This window comes from Neomonachus schauinslandi, chromosome 2 (genome assembly GCF_002201575.2).
Source record: "Neomonachus schauinslandi chromosome 2, ASM220157v2, whole genome shotgun sequence".
Classification (NCBI taxonomy): Eukaryota; Metazoa; Chordata; class Mammalia; order Carnivora; family Phocidae; genus Neomonachus; species Neomonachus schauinslandi.
This window is the reverse complement of record NC_058404.1, coordinates 82,216,484-82,231,637: the sequence shown is the minus strand read 5'-3', so window position 1 is coordinate 82,231,637 and position 15,154 is coordinate 82,216,484.

Below are 15,154 nucleotides of genomic sequence, written 5' to 3'. Positions count from 1 at the left end.
TTACCAGAGCACATACCCTCCCCAGTGTCTATCACCCAGTCACCCCATCCTTCCCACCCCACCCCCCACTCCAGCAACCCTCAGTTTGTTTCCTGAGATTAAGAATTCCTCATATCAGTGAGATCATATGATACATGTCTTTCTCTGTTTGACTTATTTCACTCAACATAATACCCTCCAGTTCCATCCACGTCGTTGCAAATGACAAGATCTCATTCCTTTTGATGGCTGCATAATATTCCATTGTATATATATACCACTTCTTCTTTATCCATTCATCTCTCGATGGACATCTTGGCTCTTTCCACAGTTTCGCTATTGTAGACATTGCTGCTATAAACATCAGGGTGCACGTACCCCTTCGGATCCCTACTTTTGTATCTTTGGGGTAAATACCCAGTAGTGCAATTGCTGGATCATATGGTAGCTCTATTTTCAACTTTTTGAGGAACCTCCATACAGTTTTCCAGAGTGGCTGCACCAGCTTGCATTCCCACCAACAGTGTAGGAGGGTTCCCCTTTCTCCGCATCCCCGCCAACATCTGTCATTTCCTGACTTGTTAATTTTAGCCATTCTGACTGGTGTGAGGTGGTATCTCATTGAGGTTTTGATTTGGATTTCCCTGATGCCGAGCGATATTGAGCACTTTTTCATGTGTCTGTTGGCCATTTGGATGTCTTCTTTGGAAAAATGTCTGTTCATGTCTTCTGCCCATTTCTTGATTGGATTCTTTGTTCTTTGGGTGTTGAGTTTGATGAGTTCTTTATAGATTTTGGATACTAGCCCTTTATCTGATATGTCATTTGCAAATATCTTCTCCCATGCTGTCGGTTGTCTTTTGGTTTTGTTGACTGTTTCCTTTGCTTTGCAAAAGCTTTTTATCTTGATGAAGTCCCAATAGTTCATTTTTGCCCTTGCCTCCCTTGCCTTTGGCGATGTTTCTAGGAAGAAGTTGCTTCGGCTGAGGTCAAAGAGGTTGCTGCCTGTGTTCTCCTTTAGGATTTTGATGGACTCCTGTCTCACACTGAGGTCTTTCAACCATTTGGAGTCTATTTTTGTGTGTGGTGTAAGGAAATGGTCCAGTTTCATTCTTCTGCATGTGGCTATCCAATTTTCCCAACACCATTTGTTGAAGAGACTGTCTTTGTTCCATTGGACATTCTTTCCTGCTTTGTCGAAGATGAGTTGACCATAGAGTTGAGGGTCCATTTCTGGGCTCTCTATTCTGTTCCATTGATCTATGTGTCTGTTTTTGTGCCAATACCATGCTGTCTTAATGATGACAGCTTTGTAATAGAGCTGGAAGTCCGGAATTGTGATGCCGCCGGCTTTGCTTTTCTTTTTCAACATTCCTCTGGCTATGCGGGGTCTTTTCTGGTTCCATACAAATTTTAGGATTATTTGTTCCATTTCTTTGAAAAAAGTGGATGGTATTTTGATGGGGATTGCATTGAATGTGTAGATTGCTCTAGGTAGCATTGACATCTTCACAATATTTGTTCTTCCAATCCATGAGCATGGAACGTTTTTCCATTTCTTTGTGTCTTCCTCAATTTCTTTCATGAGTATTTTATAGTTTTCTGAGTACAGATCCTTTGTCTCTTTGGTTAGATTTATTCCTAGGTATCTTATGGTTTTGGGTGCAATTGTAAATGGGATCGACTCCTTAATTTCTCTTTCTTCTGTCTTGTTGTTGGTGTATAGGAATGCCACTGACTTCTGTGCATTGATTTTATATCCTGCCACTTTACTGAATTCCTGTATGAGTTCTAGCAGTTTTGGGGTGGAGTCTTTTGGGTTTTCCACATAAAGTATCATATCATCTGCAAAGAGTGAGAGTTTGACTTCTTCCTTGCCAATTTGGATGCCTTTGATTTCTTTTTGTTGTCTGATTGCTGTGGCTAGGACTTCCAATACTATGTTGAATAGCAGTGGTGATAGTGGACATCCCTGCCGCGTTCCTGACCTTAGGGGGAAAGCTCTCAGTTTTTCCCCATTGAGAATGATATTCGCTGTAGGTTTTTCATAGATGGCTTTTATGATATTGAGGTATGTACCCTCTATCCCTATACTCTGAAGAGTTTTGATCAAGAAAGGATGCTGTACTTTGTCAAATGCTTTTTCTGCATCTATTGAGAGGATCATATGATTCTTGTTCTTTCTTTTGTTAATGTATTGTATCACATTGATTGATTTGCGGATGTTGAACCAACCTTGCAGCCCAGGGATAAATCCCACTTGGTCATGGTGAATAATCCTTTTAATGTACTGTTGGATCCTATTGGCTAGTATTTTGGTGAGAATTTTTGCATCCATGTTCATCAAGGATATTGGTCTGTAATTCTCCTTTTTGATGGGGTCTTTGTCTGGTTTTGGGATCAAGGTAATGCTGGCCTCATAAAATGAGTTTGGAAGTTTTCCTTCCATTTCTATTTTTTGGAACAGTTTCAGAAGAATAGGTATTAATTTTTCTTAAATGTTTGGTAGAACTCCCCTGGGAAGCCATCTGGCCCTGGGCTTTTGTTTTTTGGGAGATTTTTGATGACTGCTTCAATTTCCTTAGTGGTTATAGGTCTGTTCAGGTTTTCTATTTCATCCTGGTTCAGTTTTGGTAGTTGGTACATCTCTAGGAATGCATCCATTTCTTCCAGGTTATTTAATTTGCTGGCATAGAGTTGCTCATAATATGTTCTTATAATTGTTTGTATTTCTTTGGTGTTGGTTGTGATCTCTCCTCTTTCATTCATGATTTTGTTGATTTGGGTCATTTCTCTTCTCTTTTTGATAAGTCTGGCCAGGGGTTTATCAATCTTGTTAATTCTTTCAAAGAACCAGCTCCTAGTTTCGTTGATCTGTTCTACTGTTCTTTTAGTTTCTATTTCATTGATTTCTGCTCTGATCTTTATTATTTCTCTTCTCCTGCTGGGTTTAGGCTTTATTTGCTGTTCTTTCTCCAACTCCTTTAGGTGTAGGGTTAGGTTGTGTACTTGAGACCTTTCTTGCTTCTTGAGAAAGGCTTGTATTGCTATATACTTTCCTCTCAGGACTGCCTTTGCTGCATCCCAAAGATTTTGAATAGTTGTGTTTTCATTTTCATTGGTTTCCATGTATTTTTTAAATTCTTCTTTAATTTCCTGGTTGACCCATTCGTTCTTCAGTAGGATGCTCTTTAGCCTCCATGTATTTGAGTTCTTTCTGACTTTTGTCTTGTGATTGAGCTCTAGTTTCAAAGCATTGTGGTCTGAAAATAGGCAGGGAATGATTCCAATCTTTTGGTACCGGTTGAGACCTGATTTATGACCTAGGATGTGATCTATTCTGGAGAATGTTCCATGGGCACTAGAGAAGAATGTGTATTCTGTTGCTTTGGGGTGGAATGTTCTGAATATGTCTGTAAAGTCCATTTGGTCCAGTGTGTCATTTAAAGTCTTTATTTCCTTGTTGATCTTTTGCTTAGACGATCTGTCCATTTCAGTGAGGGGGGTGTTAAAGTCCCCCACTATTATTGTATTGTTATCGATGTGTTTCTTTGCTTTTGTTATTAATTGCCTTATATAATTGGCTGCTCCCATGTTAGGGGCATAGATATTTACAATTGTTAGATCTTCTTGTTGGATAGATCCTTTAAGTAGGATATAGTGTCCTTCCTCATCTCTTATTACAGTCTTTGGTTTAAAATCTAATTTGTCTGATATAAGGATTGCCACCCCAGCTTTCTTTTGGTGTCCATTAGCATGGTAAATGGTTTTCCACCCCCTCACTTTCAATCTGGGGCTGTCTTTGGGTCGAAAATGAGTCTCTTGCAGACAGCATATCGATGGGTCTTGTTTTTTAATCCAGTCTGATAGCCTGTGTCTTTTGATTGGGGCATTGAGCCCATTTACATTCAGGGTAACTATTGAAAGATAGGAATTTAGTGCCATTGTATTGCCTGTAAGGTGACTGTTACCGTATATTGTCTGTGTTCCTTTCTGGTCTATGTTGCTTTTAGGCTCTCTCTTTGCTTAGAGGACCCCTTTCAAGATTTCTTGTAGGGCTGGTTTTGTGTTTGCAAATTCCTTTAGTTTTTGTTTGTCCTGGAAGCTTTTTATCTCTCCTTCAATTTTCAATGACAGCCTAGCTGGATATAGTATTCTTGGCTGCATATTTTTCTCATTTAGTGCTCTGGATATATCCTGCCAGTCCTTTCTGGCCTGCCAGGTCTCTGTGGATAGGTCTGTTGCCAATCTAATGTTTCTACCCTTGTAGGTTACATATCTCTTCTCCCGAGCTGCTTTCAGGATTTTCTCTTTGTCTATGAGACTCGTAAGTTTTACTATTAGATGTCGGGGTGTTGACCTATTTTTATTGATTTTGAGAGGGGTTCTCTGTGCTTCCTGGATTTTCATGCCTGTTCCCTTCCCCAAATTAGGGAAGTTCTCTGCTATAATTTGCTCCATTATACCTTCTGCCCCTCTCTCTCTTTCTTCTTCTTCTGGGATCCCAATTATTCTAATGTTGTTTCGTCTTATGGTATCGCTTAGCTCTCGAATTCTGCCCTCGTGATCCAGTAGTTGTTTATCTCTCTTTTTCTCAGCTTCTTTATTTTCCATCATTTCATCTTCTATATTACTGATTCTCTCTTCTGCCTCATTTATTCTAGCAGTTAGCGCCCCCATTTTTGATTGCACCTCATTAATAGCCTTTTTGATTTCTACTTGGTTGGATTTTAGTTCTTTTACTTCTCCAGAAAGGGTTTCTCTAATAACTTCCATATTTTTTTTCAAGCCCAGCTAGTATCTTTAAAGTGCTGATTCTGAACTCTAGATCTGACATCGTACTAATGTCCGTATTGAGTAGGTCCCTGGCAGTCGGTACTACCTCTTGTTCTTTTTGTTGAGGTGATTTTTTCCGTCTTGTCATTTTGTGCAGAGGAGAATAGATTAATGAGAGAACAAAATGCTAGCAGAGTAACAACGTCCCCAGAAAATATACTCTAAACAAATCAGAAAAAACCTGAAGCAGTGGGAAAAGAAAGGGAAAGAGAGAAAAAAGAAAAAGAAAAAAAAGAAAAAGATAAAGATAAAAACAAAAACAAACAAAACAAAACAACAACAACAAAAAAACAGAATGTGATCAAATATGATCAGGCTGGTATATAGATCAGTGCCACACACTAGATTTGGGGTGTATTTTGGTCTTTTAGAAGAAAGTGCCTCCCAAAATTTTAAAGAAAGAAAAACTTATATATGTACAAAAATAAGGGTTGATATGATGAAGGGATGGAATATGACTGTAAAGATGGAAATTATAAAAAATTTTATAAAAGGAATTGATAAGAAGTTGTTTGAAAAAAGAAAGAAGAGGATTTAAAAAAAAGAAGAAAAAAAGGGAGAGGATGTGATCAGGCAGGGGAATAGAAAACACCATATACTAGAGATTTGGGGTATATTTTGATCTGTTAGAAGAAACTATCTCAAAATTTTAAAGAGAGAACAACTTATATATATAAGCCAAAAATACGGGTAGCTACTATGAAGGGATAGAATATGACTCTAAAAATGAAAAATAAAAATGTTTTTTTTTTAAAAAAAAGGGATTGATAAGATGTTGGTTGAAAAAGGGAAAAAGAAAAATTCAAAAAGAAAAAAAAAGAAAAAAAGACAGTTAAAAAAAATTAACTTTTAAAGACTAAAGAATCATGGTAAAAAAGCCATGAATTCTATGTGCATTATTCCCCTAGCACTGGAGTTCTGCCGTTCTCATTGATGGGTAAACTTGGTCTTGGCTGGCTGTTCTCACTGATCTTCTGGGGAGGGGCCTGTTGCTGTGGTTTCCAAATGTCTTTGCCGGAGGCAGAATTGCCCCGCCCTTGCCCCCTCCCAGCTAAGTAATCTGCTCAGGTTTGCTCTCCGGGGCTTTTGTTCCCTGCGAGCTTTCCGTACAGCTTTGGAGGTGGAGAGTGAAAATGGCGGCCTCCCAATCTCCGCCCCGGAGGAGCCGAGAACTCGGGGCCCCGCTTCCAAGTGAGCCCCCAGAGAAAAGCCATCAGTCACTCCCGTCTCCCCGGTCTCCAGCCGCACTCCGTGCTCACCCGGCCTGTGACCGCGCGTTTCTATCTCTGGCACCTGACCCCGGGTGGAGTCTCCAAACCCAGCAGATCCCTGCGGCGCCCTCCTGTGCCGCTCCTCCCGGGGGAGGAAGGTGAGTCTCCCCGGGTCTGCCGCTTGTTGGGTCCCTGCTGGAGGAGCAGTGGCCCAACTGTGCCACGGATCACGGTCTATGGCAACCCCGAGCTGAGAGCCCGCGCCTGGGCTCCGCCTCTGCAGCCGGCTTCCCTGCTCCGATACCTGGGAGCTCTGCCACACTCAGGCACCCCCGGTCTTTCTGTGACCCCGAGGGTCCTGAGACCACACTGTCCCGGAGGGTTCCACCCCCCGCTTAGCCACCAGAGTGACGTCCCTCGGTGGAGCAGACTTTTAAAAGTTCCGATTTTGTGCTCCGCGGCTCTATCATTTGCCAGAAGCGGCCGCCGGAGGCCCCTCCCCCGCCGTCTATCCTCCCGAATATCGCCTCGGATTCACTTCTCCCCACGTCCTACCTTCCAGAAAGTGGTCGCTTCTCTGTTCAGAGAGTTGTTGCTCTTCTTTTCTTCGATCTCCTGTTGAGTTTGTAGGTGTTCAGAATGGTTTGATCTCTATCCAGCTGAATTCCTGAGAGGAGACGAAATCCAGGTCTCCTACTCCTCCGCCATCTTGCTCCGCCCCCCGCCCCTTAGAGATTTCTGACTCAGGATCTGCCCTGTCCTTGAGATGACAGGAACTCTCCAGAGATCATTTGGAAGTCGGGCCCTCCTCTGTGTGTTCCTACCCTATGCCTGTCCTTCTCTTTACTGTTGAGAGAAGGCTCCAAACTCCAGGCAGGTGAATTATAATTGAGATCACTTCATACCAATGGAAGCCTTTCAAAAACCCTGCTTTAGAGACAAAGATTTGGAATACACTCAGTCCCTGCCTTTAAGGAGCTCACAGAATAATAAACATGCTCTTGTGCTTTGTTTTTAATCGCAGTGCCGTTTCAGCAGCCAGGCACCTGGGATATTGGCTAAATTTCAGTTTTTCTGGACATTCCTTTGCCATCCCTCACATGTTATTTCATTTGTGTTTGGACCACCATGCAGTGAGCATGCAGGCTGAAGTCTCCCTTCTGCTTCTGCAAGTTCTCTGCACTTGGCTTTGTTCACACCTTCATTCCTTCACATTTATCCTACTGGGCTTAAAATCTTAAAAATGGACGGAAAGGAACAGATCATCAAGGTAATACATGTACATTTCTTTAACAAGTGCTTTTTCCTGAGATTATAATAAAAATCACAATAGCTGACATTAATTGATCACTAACATTGCACTAGGCACTATTATAAATGTTGTATATATGAACTTATTCACTGCTCACTACCACCCTTTGAGAAGGTACTACTGTGATTATCAACCCTATTTTGCAAATAAGAGTAATGAGGCACAGAGAAGTTAAATAGCATATTCGAGTCCTCACAACTAGTACATGGTAGAGCTTGGATTCTAACCTATGTGTCCTGGCCATAAGAACTGTGTTTTTAACCACTCTGTATTTGGCAACCATTCTTTGTCCCAGCCTCTCCCAACTACTCATTTCAGATCCTAGAAATAAACACTCACTCAGGCAGTCTTATTATTCTCTAGGTAGCTTATTTGGTTTTTTTGGGGGGGGGGGGAATTCTATTGCACAAATCACATTTCCTTTTCCTTTCTAATTCATCAGTTACCTCTTTCATTTGTTTTCAGTTTTCCAGATCTTTACTGAAATATTCATCTATTGTTGTTATTCTTTCTTCTGTTCTTTCAATTTTGTTTCTTATCCTTTACAATTAATAGATGGAGGCTTAGAAAAGAGAAAATATATACTCGTATGTTCATTGTACCATCTTGAATGAAAAGTCTATTTTGACTTGACCTAGAGAGGTGAGATTTGCATTAGGGTTCAACAGGTGTACCTTATGATATACCTCCAGCCTCCTTTCCCAAACTTGACTCCTACTTCTAGGCTTCATATTTTTCTGACTCTGGGGATCTACTTCCCATCTCCAACCCCTTCAGTCTTTCTTGAAACCTGCAGCGGAACATGATCTTTCTCCTTCATCTCAGTTCCTGGAATACCTGTGGTACTTCACTGGTGATGTGCATCATGACTTCTCCTTTATTACAATCATTTCTATGCATAATTTCATGTCCATGTTGCACAGAAGCTTCTAAAGAGTAGTTGACAAATCTTTTTGTAGTGGAAAAACCTGGGCTTGAAATCAGGTGCAGTTATACTCAATAATTACAAGAGTCAGAAAGATTTAAATTTACCAATTCTCCATAGCTGCAGGAAAGAAAAAGCATTTGATAGGATTCAATAACTCCTTATGATGAAAAAAACATATCCCCTAGCAACTAGGAAAGAGCTTTCTTTAATATAGTTTGTTTTTTTTTAAGATTTTTATTTATTTATTGAGAGAGAGAGAATGATAGAGAGAGAGCATGAGAGGGAGGAGGGTCAGAAGGAGAAGCAGACTCCCTGCCGAGCAGGGAGCCTGATGTGGGACTCGATCCTGGGACTCCAGGATCAATGACTTGAGCCGAAGGCAGTCGCTCAACCAACTGAGCCACCCAGGTGCCCCCGAGCTTTCTTAAACTATAATGGTTATAGACGAAAAACTTACAGGAAACATTATTCTTAATGGACACACCAGTTCAGACATACTCCCTTTAGAAAAAGAGGAAGAAGAATGCCAACTACCACTCCCCCTGTGTAACATCTTACTGAAGATAGTGGCTAAAACAAGTCTTACCTTCCACGACCTTTAGTTGTGGTCATGCAACTAACTCTGGCCAATGGCATAGGAGTGAAGGTTACCATTTATCCCACTTGCCAGTCTGGCCCAGAAAACCTCATGTGAGTGTCCCCCATCCTTTCCCCCTGAGAGGTGATTGGGAAAATGACTTTGCAGACCAAGAGGAACTATAAGCCTAGAACCCTGAATGACTGTATGGAGCAGAAATCACTTCCAGTCCCTTCTTAGATTCACACTGGACAGTTAGATGAGCAAACTACCAACTTTAATTGTGCTGAGCCCTAAAACTTTGGCCTTACTTGTGATAGCATTTGGCCTGTCTAATACAGAAATAAGGATGCTACCATAGCGAAACCCTGAAGTAAATGGCATTGGTTTAGTATCTGGGTGTCAGGAGACAAAGAATGAAATAATACTTCAGGAAAGTGGACTATTCATGCTATGTTGATGTAAGTTATTTGGTGAGTGCTGTCTACAGTAACTTGGATGGGATACTATGTGCCTTCTGCATCTGTAGTTTAGGAGAAATGGTTAGAAGGAACCTAAGTTTTAGTGTTTGTTAATTGTTACAGCTTTTTAAAAATTTTTTTTATTTTTTAAGATTTTTTATTTATTCATTTAACAGAGAGAGAGATGGCAAGAGAGGGAACACAAACAGGGGGAGTGGGAAAGGGAGAAGTGGGCTTCCTGCTGAGCGGGGAGCCCGATGCGGGGCTCCATCCCAGGACACTGGGATCATGACCTGAGCTGAAGGCAGACGCTTAATGACTGAGCCACCCAGGCGCCCCAATTGTTACAGCTTTTAACAATAGTATAACAAAAAATGAGTTTAGGAAATAATTGGCTGATTTTCAAGAATAAATTAAGAATCTCAGAGTGTTGGGGAAAGCAAATGCTTCTGGGCCTAAAACAGGACAGGTAAGACTGAAAAAGACTTAGAGGAAAAAGACTTATCAATGTTTCTCATTAACCAAAAGAACTCAGCCCTAGGGCTGAGATCACATCAAGAATATTGCTTTTCATTATAGCCCATTATTTAAGCTGCCTCAAAGAAGCTGTCATTAAGTTAGAGGCAAGGATTAATGCAAGTACACAATGAAATGAAAAGATTTAAAATTTTGTCTCGGAAATAACTTTGGATGTAGTTACAGGCAAATGGAGCTGACTGAAAGCAAATTGACCAGAAGTCACTTAATTTTCTAAAGGATTTGTGTTGCCAAAGTAAGTGTGAGCCTGGCTTGAAAAAACTTTTGCCTATTTCTCTATAAAACAACCCTAGCACCATTAGAAAATATGTTACCAAATTTGTATAGCTCATAAGCAGGGCTCAACACTCATTTCAAATATGGCCATGGAATTTAATGACCAGGAAGAACTTACAAAGTGCAAAGCCAAGTGCAAAGTGCATTGCCATAGAGAACATAGAGAACAACAGACACTTCCATAGCCTGCAGAGACTTTGCAATGTTTGCCCATCAGGTTCTCTCTGTGCCATGGACCAATGACTGATGTGTGTACCATCATTTTTGGATGGTAATTTTTATTACAGATATCCTAGGTCCACCATTGTGTATTGGGTATAGCAGTGGGCAGAAAACTTGTCTTCTTAGTTTATTGATTGTCTAATGAGAAAACCGTACATCACCAAGAGGTCCTGGGCTTTAAGTTACATGCTATAACAGAGGGGAGAAGAAGAGAGTGTGATATACATGTGGGAATAAGGGCGTGCACGAGTATGTCGTGACCAGAGGCATGGGTTCTGGCAGAGACTTCCAACTGTCTGGTAAAATCCATTCTACCTTTATTCTGGGCACAGGGCTTGAGTTTTCCCAGACTCCCTTGCAGTTAAGTGTGGTGGTGTGACTGAATACTAGTTAATAGAATGTGAGTCGAGAAATGGCCATTCCCCACCCCCCTCCTTTTGGTTGTTGATTTATGGGAGGGATGGATTAAACCTCCCATGTAGTGCTCCTACTTATTATTTCCCTCTTCTGGAATGGTGATGTCCAGAGAAACTTTGGAAACCATGTTTTGGCAATGGCAAAGATGCCATCAGCTTAGATCCATGAATGACTATGTGAAGGAGAATCTCTATTCTCCACTGACCTGGAGTATTTCTGTACCATTACCTGAACAAAAAAATAAACTTCTTATGTGTTAGCATCATTATATTTTGATTCTTAAACTGCTCTAATTAAAGCCACATGCGGTCTACTGGGTGAGATAATGTAGCAGTAATTTCAGGCAGTGACAATACTCAGACTCAAATGGAGGGTGGCAAACAGCCTGATTAGGTTTGAAATCACGACCACATCAGGTCCTGAGGATACAGAGAAGTATCTCTCACAGGAAGAGGGCTATCTAAGTGGTCAGCAACCAGATGGAAGAGTTAGGATTCAAGTCCATTTTCCAATCCTAGTAGAGGAATTGTGGGAAAAGCCATTCTTATAAATCAAAAAATCAGTATTGGTCACATTAAGAAACCTTTTCCAACTACCAGGAAACACAGTACTAGTTTCATTTCCAAGTGTGTCTACAAAATATTTGAGAAAAAAGAAAAAAACATGAACTCTTGGTCTGTCCTAGTTTTTTTTCAATTTTTTTTTTTTTTTTTTTTTAGAGGGAGGGAGAGTCAGAGAGCGTGCATGTGCACAGGGGAGGGGCTTCGGGAGAGAGAGAGAGAGAGAGAATCTTAAGCAGGATACACACTCAGCATGTGTCTGACACAGGGCTCAATCTCATGACCCTGAGATCATGACTTGAGCCGAAATCAAGAGTCAGATGCTTAACCAACTAAGCCACCCAGGCCCTCCTTGGTCTATCCTAGTTTTGATTTCAAGAAGAGTTACTAGACGTATATGTAATAATGTATCATTGTGGTGGGCTCTATTCTGAGCACAGTGGTGGAGCTATGATGTGAAGATCCTCTGTACTGCCCTCGAGACTCTCGTGGTACACACTGGAAATAAGAGAAGAGTAAATCACATGATACGAGAGGTCATGCTCTATAGCTGTATTAAACAAGAATAAGGGGAGAATGCTGGGAACTTGGACTCGCATATATTGGAAGCTTTGTAAAACTCTGAGGTGAGGAGATCAAAACAAATTATTAAAGATTTTAAAAAATTATGACATGGTTATCATTACATAGAGGATTGTATTTAGCTTTAGAAGTGAAAAAGAACTGTTCTATGTCCATGGAAATGGACAACATAACTCCTATACCTTTTGCTCCAATGGTCCAGGTGAGAGAGATGACAGCTTCTTTTGCTTTCCTTTTGGGTTTTCTTTATAAGCCCCTGTGGGAACCATGGCCGCTGCTGAATGGGGTGGCTATCAGATATCTGGGAATAAACCCTATCCTCTAGCAGACTTAGTGTGAGGGGGAAAGGATGCATGATTTTCTGCCTCCTGTTGCTGGGCCGGCCCTCTGCTATTGCTTCCTCGGGTTTCTAAGAGGAAGAAGTAGCCTGATTCTTTCAAACAAGATTTAAATGATGTTAAATTTTTTGAGCTCACGGAAGATCATATACATACCTACTCCTAACACTGCACCAAACTCATATATGTCTTACTATGAAAAAAATAGCTTTTAAGACGGCAGCGCGTTAAAAAAAAAGGATCAGATTCCTTTTAAAACGTACAGACCAAGTTATTTTATTGATGAATTTTTCTGTTTTGCACGTTCTTTGAAACATTTATCCTTCAACTTTCAAGGATGATTTTTGCCGAGTCATAGCACATTTCGAGCACACCCACAAACGTGTTTCATGAGATATGGACAATGGTGCGATACCAAGATGTTGCTGGTGTTCAGTTTTAACATAGAGCTCTAGCTTCGAGATATTCAACAGGATCCTGCAATGTTGGTACCACTTCATTTTAAATTAGTGCCTCTTAACAACAAGAAAAAAGAAACTATTGGATATTGCTTCATATTGTTTTCTGAACTTATTAATTTATGCACCTGTATATATATATATATTTTTTAGTTAGCAGTAAACATACTGTTTTCTACATTTTCAAGAATAAACTTGTACCTATCTCAAGGGTTTTCTGAAGATCACACTAAGCATTTAAGACAATGTTTGGCACATGGTAAATGCTCAATAAATGTTAACATATCATTAACCATGAAGTTTGTGTTTAAAATAAATTTAAATGCTAAAATATTTCTTGAATGCTTAATTGTACTACAGTGCTATGGTAATAAAAAAGAAAAAAAAAAAACGAAGCTTGTTTCTGCTAAGACCTTAAAATCTAAGACATATACTGCCAATGTTCTCATTTATGTAGATAGCAAAATGAAACAAATCATTGTTATAATTACAACCAGGTCATGTAAGGAGAAAAGACAGTTTAGGAAGGTTTATGAATCCAGAAAGCACCCAGAATTAGAAAAGAGAATCCTCTTTTTGAAGAGAATCTGTCTTTTTTTTTTATGTTCAGTTAGCCAGCATGTAGTACATCGTAAGTTTTTGTTGTAGTTTTCAACGATTCATTATTTGCGAAGAGAATGTGTCAACATGATCAAAACTTCCTGGGTTCAAAAGTCAGTAGAATCAGTGATTCCGAAAAGAATGGCTATGCTTCTGTCAGTTTAATAGTTGTTTAATATCTAAAAAATAGTGATTTCTTACTTTGAGGAAATTTTTTCTGGTAAATTATATACACTATGACACTTGAGAGTTACACAATATTTAATTTGTAGGTTGGTTCCATTATTAGCTGTTAAGCACAAATGGCAAGAATGTTTTTCCTTAACACTCTGACTCTCCATATGCATTCCAACTAATTCTCTAAGAAAGGAAAGAAAGCAAGTCAGATGTACTGCGAGAGGGGAAGGCTTTTTTTTTTTTCCAATTACAAAACCCTATAGTGAGTGAGTGAGTGTGTTGGATGTTTTAAAAATGATGAAAATTAGTAGGTTACCTCCTTTTATCACTGAGATCCAATTTTTCTAAACCTATTGTCTTCAAAACAAACCTACTTTTTCAATTTAATCTCAAGTAACATTTTAAAGCTACTAATGACAACTGAAATCTTAAAAGGCAACTGATTTCGTTTTGTACATCTAATCAGTGAAAGCGCATATTGTCATGTTCCAGCGACAAAAGATAAGAAAAACTGGTTTTTCTATTTTGCACAGCAAAAAATGAGATGGCAGAAAGAAATGAGGGAACAGCCTTCAAAGGCTCAATATTTCCACGGGGCATGTAAAGTGGATTGGCTATAGAACTCTATGCTGCTTTGCTGGTGGCGAGGAAGGAAGAGTTTGTCACAGGTGATGTTAATCAGAGCTGCCATTTACTGAGCACCTCCTGGGTGCTGGGCACGCCCTCCATACCTCATTTCACACCAATGTCAAGGCATTTTTGCAAGGCAGTTAGTCTCACCCTCATATTGCAGATAAGGAAACTGAAGTTATGTGAGTAAACAAGCAAGTGTTCGAACTCTGGATCCAAAATTGATTCTCTTTCCATACCATGCCAGATGAAGCCTTTATAGCACCATGAGTAATGCCATTTTAAATATTAAGAAAAGAGCATGTTTTGTGAAGCCTCACAGGAGCCACAAAAATGAATTAAAGTCCCTGCTCCCAAGGACTCACAGTTAAGTAGGGGATAGAATTCAGATCATAGTAAATGCAGCACAAGATGCACACATGCTGTGAGGATTCAGACTCCATGTTTCCATCTAGAAGCTGAAACTGAGTTATCGGTCAGTTGCCAGAACACGTACTCCAGCTGAACAGAGCTGAGGGCAAAAGACGCTCATTACATAGATACCCACTGACGCAGGGATAAGCCTGTGCGTGATACTGGGTAGAATTTTGTGTTGATTTTTGCTTGGATGACATTTGGCTCTTAGGAGTTTCTTATGAGAAATGTGCTGCATTTGATAAGACAAATATTTAGAATAAACCAGAAGGCTCTTGATCCATTACTGCATATTAATATACTAAGATACCCCTTCCACCATGTCATTCCTTGGCTCCCCATGTTCTTCCTTCACAAGTTCCTCACCTTTCTCCATTCATTTCCCTTCATGTAGACCCTCTGCTCACACTTACACAAACACACACTGAGGCCTGAAGGATCAAATTTTCTAAACAGCTTCACTCCCACCCCTGACTCTGGTCTCAATTTTAAGAAATTCAACATGAACCATTCATGTTGGCCTCCAAGGTAAGATTTCTTTACTATAGTCTTAGGCTGACTTAATTATAAAACTATAAAGACCATAAGGGTAATTTCTTCCTACAAACATTAAGTTCAAATGTGAAAAGTCCACAGGTA